Below are 13,124 nucleotides of genomic sequence, written 5' to 3'. Positions count from 1 at the left end.
AGATAACGCAGGCAAAATTTTCATGTTTGCCACCAAATATTTTGTGGCTTTTCCAAATCTGACCCCCTCTCAGGTCTCTGGAATTGAGCCATGATGAAATAGAAGAATCAGGGAACCTCGGTGGATCCCATAGCTACTGACTGAAAACGACTTGGCCAGCCAATCCATCTTGGTTGATCCTATTTTCCTAATCTGAAAAATGTGTGGCTTTGTGGAGATGTATCCCTCAGCCCCTCTTTCTTTCCTTCTTTCTTTTTTTCCAGCCCCTATTTCTAACACTCTTTGCATTGCATTGTGCAAATGCATTGTGAAGTCTTGGAAAAAACTCTGACCACATCCAGGACAGGTGACTGATGTGACCACACACTGGGCCACTCTCCAGAGAGACCTGAACCAGCTCTGGGTAGAGAAGAGAGAAATGAAGCGAGGTGGACGAGGGAGGCAAGTGCTGACTCTCCAGTCAACCCCTCCGCGGCCAATCAGAAATTCACCCGGAGCAGACGGGTGGGGCTGGAGGCCATCGCTGACGACAGAAGGCTACTTCCGGCTGTGGTGCGTGTGACGTCAGGGCCGAGTGGCAACAGCCTCGCCACCTAGACGCCGAGGAGGGGAGGGCTCGCGAGAGTTCAGGGGGGCCGCTTCGAGATTTCGGCGCGGCCGCCAGGCCCACCTCCCGGGGGCGGGGCGAGGGCGGAGCCGGCAGGAGGGAGCGGACGGGCGCGGGGCCGGCTGAGGTCCGTGCGGAGGCTGAGCCGGCCGCTGGCGCCACCGGAGACAGGTGAGTGCGCGGATGCCGGGGCTGCGAGGGGGGCCGGGCCGCCGCACCTGCCCTCACTCGGCGCGCTGGAGGGAGCGGTCTTGTGTGTCTTAGGGTGTCCAGGGAAAGCCGGGCTCATTTCGGGGCTGGTCATGTCTCCGGGGAAGCTCTAGCGACGGCCTTGGCCCTCTTGATCCCCGGGGTGATACCGGCCCCGTGTGTCCGGAGAGGCAGCCTCGAGCCTGGGAAGGCATCTTTGTCCTCCCCGGCTCCTCTCACCCTTCCACTCCTCGGCCCTCGAGCGCCCGGCTCCCGGTCCTGCCTGGGCTTCGTAAACAATAACAATCGTGGTGGCCCCTCTCCGGCTGCCCCTCCGCTCGCCCGGCCGGTGCCCTCCGGCCGGTGTCCCCGAGAGGAAGGGTTCTAGGCGCGGCGCCTACCTCGTGGGGGGCTCTTTGGGTACCATTCCTAAAAACTGATGCGTCAGATTGCTAACCATGCCTCAGACCCGGCAAAGTCGCCCCGCTCCCAGGAGCGCGGAGCGCGCGCGGCCGGGCTCAGAAGCCGTCCCCACCGCTGGCCCCGCAGACCCTCCTTCCCGCATCGTTTTCTCCTTTTTTTTTTTTTTTGCACCTTTCCCGTCCCGGACAGACGAGGGGTTGTTGTTTGGTATGCGAGTCAAAAAGGTGGTCCCCGATCGAGTAGGAGACGTTTTCACCTCTAGAAAGTTGTCAGGTTGACAGCCAAAGAGCAAACTTTTATTTTCCCCCAAACCAGGAGCCTCCCGTGTACTGCGGCTACTTTTGTGGATCGCTTTTCGGGGTGTCGTTTAGGGGGGAGATATAAAAAGAAACGGGGCGGGGGGGGGGGTTGTGTGGAGCTGGGGGTGCCGCTGGAAGTCGTGGTGGCTTGTCCAAAAGTGTGATTCTGTTCTTCACGAGATGAAATGCAGAACCAGCGCTCTTGTCTATGTCACGTAACTTTTGATCAGTTTTGGGAGAAGGCAATTGCTCAGGAAGAGTCCTGAGTATTAGCTTTACGACGGCTAAAATCCGAGGGAACAACGTGGTTTTAGTGTATGACTCCTGGTTGTGAGATGGGGACTGGCCAGGGAGACACCTTGTCCTTGGGCGGTTGGGGTGGAGTGGAGGCTTCAACTTGCCAGGTCTCCCTACCTTAAAGGCAGGGTCTGTGACTTAAAGCCATTTTATGTATCCAGTGAAGGTCTTGGAAAGTTCATTGTCTCCGTCATATATGTATGTGCATGTAAGACACTGGAAACCTCTTGGTGTTTGATTTGCTTTTCTTTATATACCTCAGGATACATAAAACAATTACGTTTATTTTACGCTCTACCCAGTAGCTGAGAGGTATTGTATGTGAATTAGCCAGCCTTGTGACTACTTGAGGGGAGGGAAGTTAGTTTAAAATGTTATTAAATTATGATGACATTTGTCATTGTATAGGTTCCCAGTGCTTCCGTGTGAAAAATTCTGATCTGAAAAGGAGTGCAATGAATAAAAAAATGTTTGGTTTGATGGGTCTTAGCTTTGCACTTTCCATTCTTCTTATTAAGATGGCCGATAATGTTTCCCCTGGGTTGGGATGTGTTTAGAATGAGAAACAAATAGGGTGAACTTTTGGTATTCCTTGGAAAAGCACTGCCACTGCGGAATGAAAAAATTAGAAAAACTATGTTAAGTGGGTGCAATTATTCTTTAGCCTTTTGCTTTTGCATTTGTTTTAAAGTTGAGACTCAAATGAAAAGAATCAAGACTAGGAATATTTGTGCAGGTAAATAGGTGTCCTCAGCAGTTTTTATGCTGAAAAATTAATTTCAAAAGGAAAAATCGTACTTTGTTGAAATTGGTAACAAAGCACTGGGTTCAGTTCTGCCATTTGTTTTCAGGAAAGTTCTCTTCTCGCTAAGTAAGTGCAACACGTCATTGTGTTACCAAAGTTGGATACTTTAGAAGGTGCTTTCTCAGGTAATCCTAGATAAATTGAAGGCGTGTGTGTGTGTGTGTGTGTGTGTGTGTGTGCGTGTGTGTGTGTGTGTGTGTGTGTGTGTGTAAATGGCACATTGTTAAGAGGGAAAAGAGAGCAGAAATCAAAGCCAGAAAGATGTACATCTTGATGTTAAGCTTAAATTATTTTATTTTACATAAATAGTGTAGGGTGAATCAAGCAAGCATATTGTCATCCAGCATCCCATGATTACATGCAAATCAGCAGATGGGCAAGTTATGATTAGGTTAGACATGACATATGCAGAAATTATGCTACTGTATTTTTATATTAAAAGCATCATGGGCTTTTTGAATGAGATAATGAAAGTAAGCTTTTAAAGCATAAGAAAATTTTAAAAATAAATTAATTTTAAAAGATATTCTTGACCAGTATAAAAATATTAAGTGAATCCTTCTTGCCTCCTTTCCCCCTCCTCCCAAGTTTTTGTTTAAGTCTTAAGAGACTATTTATTAAAGCATGATTAATATTTAAGTTCACTGGTTGCATAAAGCTCCTGTCTCCAGGTAAAGGTTTGCTGATTAGCAGGGTATTATTATTCAGAACCTTTAGAGAGAGAAATGAAGGGCAACAATGAGCAATATTTGCTGCCCATTGTACTCAGATGTGGTCTCTATCTTCAAGGAGATATAATCTAGTTGGAGGGAATTTTACCCAAACAACTATGAAACACAATGCATATTGTGGAGAAGTCAATGAGGGAGGTATTAAATTCCACTAGGCTAGTTAAGGAAGGCTCTGAGTAGGGCAAGGCATTTGTGTAGATGATTTGGATGATTGAGTCATATGATAATCATAATAAGCAAGCACTTTAGGTAATGCTACTTGCTAATAAACCCTTACATGAAGTAATTTACCTGGGTTTAAGCCATACAACAACAATATGGAGTAGATATTTGTATTATTCCCATTTTGCAGATGGGGTAACGAGGTACCAAGGTCAGATAACTAGAAAATGGTAGAACAAGGATTGCAACCCAGGCATTCCAGTTTATACCTGTACTAGAGGCCCGGTGCATGAAATTCGTACACGGGTAGGGTCCCTAGGCCTGGCCAGCGATCAGGGTTGATCCCGGACTTCCTTCCCCCTACCCCCCCCCCCCCCCCCCCACTGCTGGCTGCCAGCTGCTAGCTGTGGCCTTCCTTTGTTCCGCACCACCCCCTGGTGGTCAACGCACATTATAGCGAGCAGTCGAACTCCTGGGAGTTTGATTTGTCAAACTCCCGAGGAGACAACTTGCATATTAGCCTTTGATTATATAGGATCCCTGTGCTTATTCACTCTCCTTATTTTCTCTCCCATTCTTGATGATCTTTCTTAGGTCTCTAGTTTCAGTAATTGATTTGGGAAAATATATTTTTCTGGCACCTAAATTTAGGGATCCATTTCTTAGACAGAGCTCCAAAATAATGTAAACCCAGTAAATAAATTGTTTTTGGCATGTTAGATATTTAATCAATTTTTGGAAGTTGCTCTTTGTGCAACTTAAAGGTAACCACTGAGTGGGACTTCTGATAAATTTGACTTCGTACCTAGTAGCATACCTATAAGGATTTAGAAATAAGAAGTTATAACTATATTAACTCCTTTGCCTAATGGAATTTCTGAATCATATAATTTGTCTTGTAATTTTTAAAAATCACTTGGCACTGGGTATTTTTTGGATTAAATTGTGAAGTTGGAATTTAATGATCGAATGCCAGTCTAACCCTTTTAGTTTTTATTTCCACAAACAGCTAAATTTATAATGCCTGAATCAGGATTTTGAATAGAGTGTTTTACATGTATAAAATGAGAGACATTCAATCACTGATACTTTATTTTAAGGCAACTTTGAAAGCTTTTTTGGGATTGTGAAACAAAATGTGCTATAGAAATACACTGTGCCTAGCATAGGCCTACTCAGTAAATACTGCTTTGTTGAATGAATAGTCCAATTGATTTTATTTATGAAATTTCAGGAATAGTTCACATTTGTTATTGGTTATCTGAATATTGGCATCACAATAAACTCAAGTGGATTTAAAGATTAGGAAACAAAATATATCTAGGCAGTGGTAGGGGTACTGCCTGTTCTTCCCTATCCAGCAAGATTCGGACCCTTCAACTCCTTTGTCAGTGCCCTGAGTGACTCAGTTTTAAGTGGAACTCCAGAGGCACAGTCTCTGTGAACGAATATAATAACTGCTCTCTCTTGTCTGAATGGGGTAGTTCTAGTAAACTCCCACAGCAGGATAATTTATGGTTGATGAGCTCAAAACCTACTGGGAAAAGTAGCAGAACTAAAGTCAGGATATAAAGCCCATATATTTATGTTACTGTTATAAGGTAAAAGTGGCAAAACAAAAACTTTTAAAAGATTTTTTTTAATAAACAGTTTAAATTAATAGGTGATAGTATATTATTTTCATTTACCAACCCCCGATTGGCAAAATTATCAGTATCTAAGCTGGTAATTTCATGGAGATGTTTATAAGTCAACTGTAGTTTGTTATAACAAAGTTATGTTCCTGTAAGTACAAGTTTGGTTTTGAACAGTTATTCTTAGTAACAAACAAACAAACAAACATACCAGACATACTCTCACCTTTTCACTGACAGAGATTTGGGGGGCTTCCTTTCCCATAATAGACTAGTTTTGTCTACATTGAAAATCCACTGAGACAGGTAGCCCCCCTCGTAGATAGTCTCTGCATAAGTCTTAGGGAAGACCTTAGCAGTTACATGTCATGTAGTGAACCTGACCATTCACACTGGTGTTGTGTAAATTCAAAAGGGCCTCAAACTTTGGCACTTTGTAGCTTATGATAGCAGCACTTGTATTATCCTCAGCTTTTAAATTCTTAAATAAGCTCCTTGCTATCCCCTGAATTAACATTGACCAGTTGACACCCCGAAATGATGTTGATTCTCTGGCCACACATGCAGAAGGTTTTCTGTTTTCCTTGTCTTTTGCTGAATCTTATTGATTCCACCGGTATGGATTTTTCGTGTTACAGTATATAAGACTCTGATCTCATATGCACAGGCAGTATCCACTGTTTTCTTACCTTTTACAATTATTTGCTCTCTCTACCTCTGATTCAGGAGAGGATTCTATTCTTCCTAATTTTGGAACACTTTTACTGTTTTCAGTTACCTAATATGATGGAGTTAATAATGTTTAATACCTCAAAATCAACCACAAATACAACAATGTGCCCAGAATAAAGGACAAGATAGCAGAAACTTAAGTGGCTGTGCATGATTGTTAATACCATCTATTTTTTGCAAGCAAGTTGTTGTGCCTTTGCTGTGGGGCCTAGCTTTCATTCTGTGAAAACTTAGAAAATTGAAAGTATGAAAACAAAGAAGCTTCTGTATACATCAATAAGCACATTTTAAAGTTTTTATTTTGATGTTTTGGTCCTGTTCTCCTTCCATACAGTCATTGCTATTCTGCTTTTATGACTTGGAGATATTGGCTTCAGTTCTCTAGATTCTTCAGCAATCCTGGAGACACAGTAAGTAATTTGCACATTTATATGAAAATGCATTGTGTAATCTATGTTTCTCAAACTTTGTCTCCCTACAGTAATATATAAACTTAGATCTCTGTATATCAGCTTCCATTCTGACATGTTCTTGGCTCCTTTTTCTTCTTGAATGTCATCAGTTAGGGTATGGGTTTAACATTAATTTAATCAGTAACAGTAACCATTTACTTATTACTTACTATGTAGCAGACATAGTGCTAAGTACTTTATATAAATATAAATGTTATCTCATTTAATCCCCACTTACAGATGAGGAAACTGGAGTCTAGTGAGGTGAAGTGACCAGGGTCACATAGGTAGGTAGTTAAGTGGAAGAGTTAGAAATTGATCCCTAAGACCCAGGTTTGCTTTTTCTTTTATACCCGCGCCCCGCCCCCGCTTCTTCCTCCCTTTTTTAGGAGTTATTTACAGTTTTGCATGTCAAACCTAAGTTCTCTTGGAAAAAATATACATAAATAATTCAGCTCTATTCAGATTTCCTATGGGGGGACTTGCTCTTAGAGAGAGCTTATTGTAATAATAATACTAGTAACACCTTACATTTGCATTATGCTATATAGTTTTATAAAGCATTTTTATACATCCTTAATTCTAATAGCAAACTTAAACTCAGGTCTGTAGATTAAAAGTTGCTACAGGCAGCTTGCTAAGGACTCCATAAAATTAGTGTATGAGACACAGTTTTTGCCCTCAGCAATTTTAATGCTGAAATAAATGATATAATCAGATGTTCTGAGTTCATTCAAGCCAATTAGGAGCAGATAAATATCATTATGACATAGCGTTTTCTTAAAAGGTGTTTTTAATTTTGAGCTTTGAGCTTTGTTTTTGGCCAAAATTGAGAAGTAGAAATTTTAGTGCTGCATTTTAAATCATGAAATGTTAGAAGTCTTTAATTCTTGTGATTCTGTGAATGATAGTTGAGTTGCTATCTACCTCATTCTGCACACAACTGTTGCATTTAACCAAAACCATTATGGTGAAAGAATGGGGTGGAGGTAGGACAGACATAATTTCAAAAGTGAAATTAAAGAATTGGAGATCCTAATAAGGAGAGGTATCTTATGGTAGCACTGTTGCAGGAAATTGGGTGTAGACTTTAAAGAATGGATAAAAGCTTTAAGTATTCCCATCTGGAAAGTTATGTTATTTGAGAGATCAAAGATCTTATTTAATGATCCACTTTTGAAATATTTTCTTGTCTCAATGAATTTGATTTTTACTAAGCTGTGGGCATTTTTACTTAGTTAAGCATTTGCCCATTGATTTGCCCCCATTATGGAAACACCACACCATGTTTGCCCTTCATAATTTTTCTGTATTTGTCACAGCGGCTGGCTGCCTGGCTTGTAGAACTAGGGAGTTGCCTTTTGTTGTGTTTTTATAATAGAGGTCCATTTCGTTTGGACACATCTTTCAAATCTGGTTGAGGATATTCCCCATATGTCCACTATTATCTAGCCAAACAGAATAGACTTTTTCTATTTTAGTGGCTAGAGTGGAAAAATTTCAGTCTTGAATTGCATATATTTGGCCCATTGGTATTCTTAATAGTAGCAAATCCTAAAGGAATCACAAACTCATAATGCTTTAGTGAGGTTAGCTATCATAATTCAACATTTATCAGCTATTTGCATGGCACTGTATTAGATGCCATGGCAAAATAGAGACATGTAAAATATATTGCCCTTCCATTTAGAAAGGTTTCATCCAGTAAGAGACATAATATAGGGGCATAAACTCAAATAGAAAGTGATAAGGGCACTGTGGGAGCAGAGGAAGGAGAGATTGCTTCTGGCTGGAGAGATTAAGAAGGGTTCCTATATAAAGTGAAATATGGTTTGACCATTTAAAGTAAAGGACATGCCAGGCCAAGGAATTAGCATGAGTTGGATATTTTCTATAACACCTGATAAATTATTTACTTAATTATTTACTTCTCTCTGTGTCCTATTGGATTTGAGCCCATTGAGCTTAGAGAACAGGTGTTTTTCAGCTTTTCATTCTCTGCATCATCAACTGCTCAACCTGGTACATTTAATTAAAGTTGTAATTTGTTAAGATTACAGTGGCAGGAATGAATGTGGAATGGATTTCAGGGAAGAGGGCCCAGAAATTGTAAGACCAATGAAGAGACTGATTTAAATAATCTAGGAGAGTCTGGCCAGTGGCTCAGTTGGTTGGAGCATTGTCCTGTACACCAGAGGGTTGCGGGCTCCATCCCCAGTCAGGGCACATACTGGGTGGAACCGATCAATGTTTCTCACATTGATGTTTCTCTCTTCCTTCCTCTCTCTAAAATCAATAATAGCATATCCTTGAAAAAAATTATTAAAAAAATAATAATCTAGGAGATAGATAATGAAGTTCTAAATTAGGTTGGATTGGAAGAAAGAGACTTGGATGTGTGTTGAGACCTACGGGATGACCGATGAGGTACGTCCTGTGTACCAGGAGATGGAGGAGTGATGGAAAGACGCGGTGCTCCCACAGAGCTACACTCACAGGTATAGAAGTAATTGCACTAGCACACTGCTGCTGTAGTGAAGGAGCAGTGTGAGGAGCGCTTAAGGGAAAGGAACATGGGTTTGGGAGAATCAAAGAAGCTTTGTCTGGAGGTGGTAGTGTTAGAGCTTAGACTTGAAGGCTGAGTTGGAGTTTTTTCAGGCCAACAAGCAGCAGGAGGACATTATAGCATAGAGATGTAAAGACTGTTTAGGCAGCCACGAGAACCTGGATTATTTTAGGATTGGGACATGTGGCTGGATAGGATAGATGAACTTGCTTTATAAAATAACTTTTTATTTGCCATTTTTAAAATGCTTATTTTATCCAGCTTTAGCACTCTTTAGTTTTTGTATTTCTGTTGTTTCTTGCATCCTAGTATAAGCACCTGTGCTGTGTTTCCCACCCCTACACCTCACCCCCGCCCCAGCCTGCAAGTATACTGCCAGTGATAAATTGTCTCTTGCTTTCTTTCTGTGAAATTAAGCAGAGAAGGTAAGGATACCATTAGCCAGAGAGATACAGAGAGAAAGAAATCCACAAAAGACCTTTTTTTCTGATGGATGTATAGAGCAGCTAGGGTTGTATAAGGAGAATGCAGCATTAAAGCATAGTGCCAAGAGCACTTGACTGAGGGAGGGGATTGTGGTAGGAACATAATTATGTGCCTTTCCCATAAAGTTTTATGGAACCCTTAAAAATTTCCCAGGACTATAATATCTCGTGCTAAAGTTCTTTAATTTTGAGTCTAGCCTTGATTTCTTTCTGTCTTCTCTACTTAACCCTTCCTGTATTTTAACAGCTTAGCTTGACTCTTAACTTCAAATGGTGGCAGACATTGTCTCTAGTTTGCCCCCGTCCCACCTTTTTTTGTCCTTCAGAAACTTGCACCTGCAAATCATGATTCTGAACTTTGTATGTATAATCTGTATTAGACTGTTGGAGCTGAAAAGCATTTTATAGGTTTACTTTCTACAGCCATTTATTTTTTTTTTCTGTCTTGTGGATTGGGCCACTGAATCAGAATATGGTTAAGTTGTTTTCTAAGGACAACCAAAAAGTTAATTGTAGACTCCAATTAGAATTAGATCCATTGTATTATTTCTAGGCTTGTTGGCAGCTGTGTTAGCTTTAGTGCCATTAGTGGTAATAATAAAAGTTTATGGGCACCAAAGGAAGGGAAGTGAAAGACAAGAACAAGAAAAGAAAAAGAAGGCTTGCATACTGGCGGGAGAGGCATAGGGTGGGGGCAGGAGAAGTGCATATGGTTAAAAGATGTCAAATTCCTCTAACACCTGTTCCAGGTGCCACCAGTGGGACCAGTGCCATATTTTAAGATTAAATCAAACTGCCAGTAATCCTTTCTAAAAATACACTGGGTGTATTGTTATGCAAAAATTGACAGTTTGTTTTAGTAAAATATTTTTGGGTTTAATAAAAAAATGTGTATGTACTACCTGTGTTTCCCTGTTTTTAGACTTGAGCAGAAAGGGAAACAGAAACTGATACACTTGTAAGTATTAGTGAAAATTATAGGTACATTTCTGAAATGTTGTAAAACCTTAAGACTTAAACCATAAATTTTGGATAGTCCTAATAAGGCAGAAGGTGGCAGAAAGGGAAGGGAAGAATAAGTGGGAACATGTGTTTGGATAAAATTGCATTCTCATTACCAACCATATGACGAAATATGTGTTATATGTGAACTCTGTTTTAAATGATACTTTGTATCCATTTCACCCTGTATTTAGGAAAGGTCAGATAATAAAAGATCAGGTATGTAGAAAGCCCTTTGAAGACTCCAAAGAACTTCATAAATATGGGCACTACAACTGCGCATATGAAAATATTTCTCATCAGTTGGCAGTTACTCTCACTTAAACAATAACAGCATGGCACCTCTTGAGTTAAACTGAGGCTCAGTGAGGTTTGGTGACTTATGAATAAGCAGGACTCTATTCAGGTCGTTTGTTTTATTATGCAGTTCTCTTTGACATTCATTCCAATCAAAGCGCTCTTTCAAACGACCTAGTGCCTGTTCTCCTGGAGGTTGGAAGGTGTTTATACTTAGAGAACACCAAGTATGATTCCTTAGAACTTTGGGAATAACATGGGGCATACCCCCCTGTCATCACTACAGAATTATACCTAAAAGGACTTCATGAGAATGTGCTTAAGAGCCTCCTATGATATCCTTTAGTATGGTGCTCGACCTGCCTAAACCACTACATACATGTTAAAGAGAGGCTAGGACTGAAGTTGATCATTTCTTGCTGGATCAGTTATCCAATACTGAGTACTTTCTATGAGTTCTGCCTCTTGCTAAATATTGTGGGGGACAGAATAAGGTATGGCTCTTGTCCTCAAGAAGTATGGAATTTAATAGATGACTAACATATATAACAGTCAATCCACTTACACGAACGAGTGTGGAAGTAAATGCCTAATTGTGAGATTCGTAATAAGTGCTAGACAAATTCTGAAAAGTGAAACAAATGAGGTTGGGTTAATCAAGAAAAGCTATGTAGAAGAGGAAAATTCATTAAGTTCTTTAAATATGAATATAGGGGAAAGGAAGAACTGTTCTTTTTAAATTCAGATATCCCAAGGCTTGGTGGTAAGATTGATTATGGCATGTCTGTTGGTTGATGAGGGAGGAGACTGGTGTATAATGGAAAATCAAGTTAAGTAGTTAGGGTGGATCCAAATTATGGGGTTTAATAAAAGCCAGGCATAGATTGGATGGTAGAAAGGGGAAGGCTTTAGTAGTTTTTGAGTCGATGGGTGACATCTTCCAAGTTCTGCATAAGGAGCTGTGACTTAGAGATGGGAGAGCATGGCATCAGGAAGACCCACGCGAATGCTGGTGCAGTAATGCCACTGACAGTGCGACCAGGGCCTGGACTGACAGGGTGGTGGAAGTAAGAAGGAAGAGTAAGGTGCACTGAGAGAGAGATTTTGACACCAATTATTAATGAACTGGAAATGGGAAAGGGAGAGGTGAATTTAGGCTCTTTTCCAAACTTACTGAATGGGAGAAAGGTTATTACCATGGACAGTAATGTGGTTGCTAGAAGGTTTGCAATAGGGAAAAGTTAATGCATTTATTTTTGGACATAACTAAATATGAGTTATGTGAGTAAGGCATTTAGTTGGAATATTCAGCAGACAGCTAGAAATAAGAGACTAGGTTGGATGAAAACATAGGGTGTGTTACTCGGTTGTATTCTTGTAGGGTATCCCTTAAAGCAGCTGTAGGCAACCGGTGGTCCACGAGGTTTAAAAGGTTGGCGACCGCTGGTTTAAGGAAACCTTTGGAGCAGCTGTTGCCAACCGGTGGTCCGTGGACCACTGGTGGTCTGTGAGGTCCGAAAGGTTGGGGACCGCTGCCTTAAAGGCCTAGGAAAAGATTAGCTCTCTCTCAGAATTCAAAGGCAGAGGTTCAAGGACTGGTATTGCTGAATTGCTTCTAATACATAAATCTGAAGAGTTCCTGGTATTGTGTTGATTGAAATTACTTTGACAGGTTGTTTTTTTTCCCTCTTTGTGATAAAAGGCAATTAATACTATTTTAGGAATTAGGAAATTCGAAAAGATATAAAGAAAAAGTGATCATTTACAATACTTGGATGACTTTTGGATGTATATAAAGGGATAGGAAATGCATGTATATATGTATGTACTCTGTACACTTTTATAGCCTTTTTTCACTTAACATTGTATCATGACAATTTCCCATCATGAATTACTGCTTAAAAATACTGTTCATAAAGAGCTACATTTTTAAGTCATTTGGATTTATCATTATTTAATCACAGCTCTATTTTGAACATTTCGATTGCTTCCAGAATTTTTTGCTTTTAATATTATAGTAAATTTCTGTGAAATATATACTCTTTAGCTGTTGCTTAGATATGAGCTCTCTGTAATGAGTGATCTCTATATCCCTAGCACCTAGAAGAGTGCCTGGACATAGTAGTTGCTTAATTAAAAACAAAAAAAACAATTATAGGCCCTGGCTGGTGTGGCTCACTTGGATGAGTGTTGTCCTTTGCACCAAAAGGTTGCTGGTTTGATTCCCAGGCAGAGCACATGCCTGGCTTTCGGGCTCGATTCCCAGTAGGGGATGTGCAGGAGGCAGCTGATCCATGTTTCTCTCTCTCCCTCTTCCTTCTCTTCTCTCTAAAAATCAGTTAAAAAAGTATTTATTTTCAAAACCCCACAAAAATAACAACAATTATTGAGAGAATGAAACAAGACCATTAAATATTCAGTTCTTCTTACTTCCTTAATTTTG

The 13,124-nt window shown here is 40.5% G+C and overlaps 1 protein-coding gene across 2 annotated transcripts in view; it reads left to right on the top strand.

The window, feature by feature from the left end:
* The first annotated feature begins 533 nt into the window (after positions 1–533).
* Positions 534–13,124, top strand: part of STK38L (serine/threonine kinase 38 like) — a 73,992-nt gene continuing 61,401 nt past the window's right edge. The window contains exon 1 of one of the 2 annotated variants that reach the window (XM_054719195.1): positions 534–552. The gene's annotated coding sequence lies outside the window, so the exon portion shown is untranslated. Of the gene's footprint in view, positions 553–705; positions 779–13,124 lie in introns of those variants that run through there. The other variant, XM_054719194.1, reaches the window with a different exon arrangement.

This window comes from Eptesicus fuscus, chromosome 7 (genome assembly GCF_027574615.1).
Source record: "Eptesicus fuscus isolate TK198812 chromosome 7, DD_ASM_mEF_20220401, whole genome shotgun sequence".
NCBI classification, from domain to species: Eukaryota; Metazoa; Chordata; class Mammalia; order Chiroptera; family Vespertilionidae; genus Eptesicus; species Eptesicus fuscus.
This window is presented reverse-complemented; position numbering and strand designations above follow the sequence as displayed.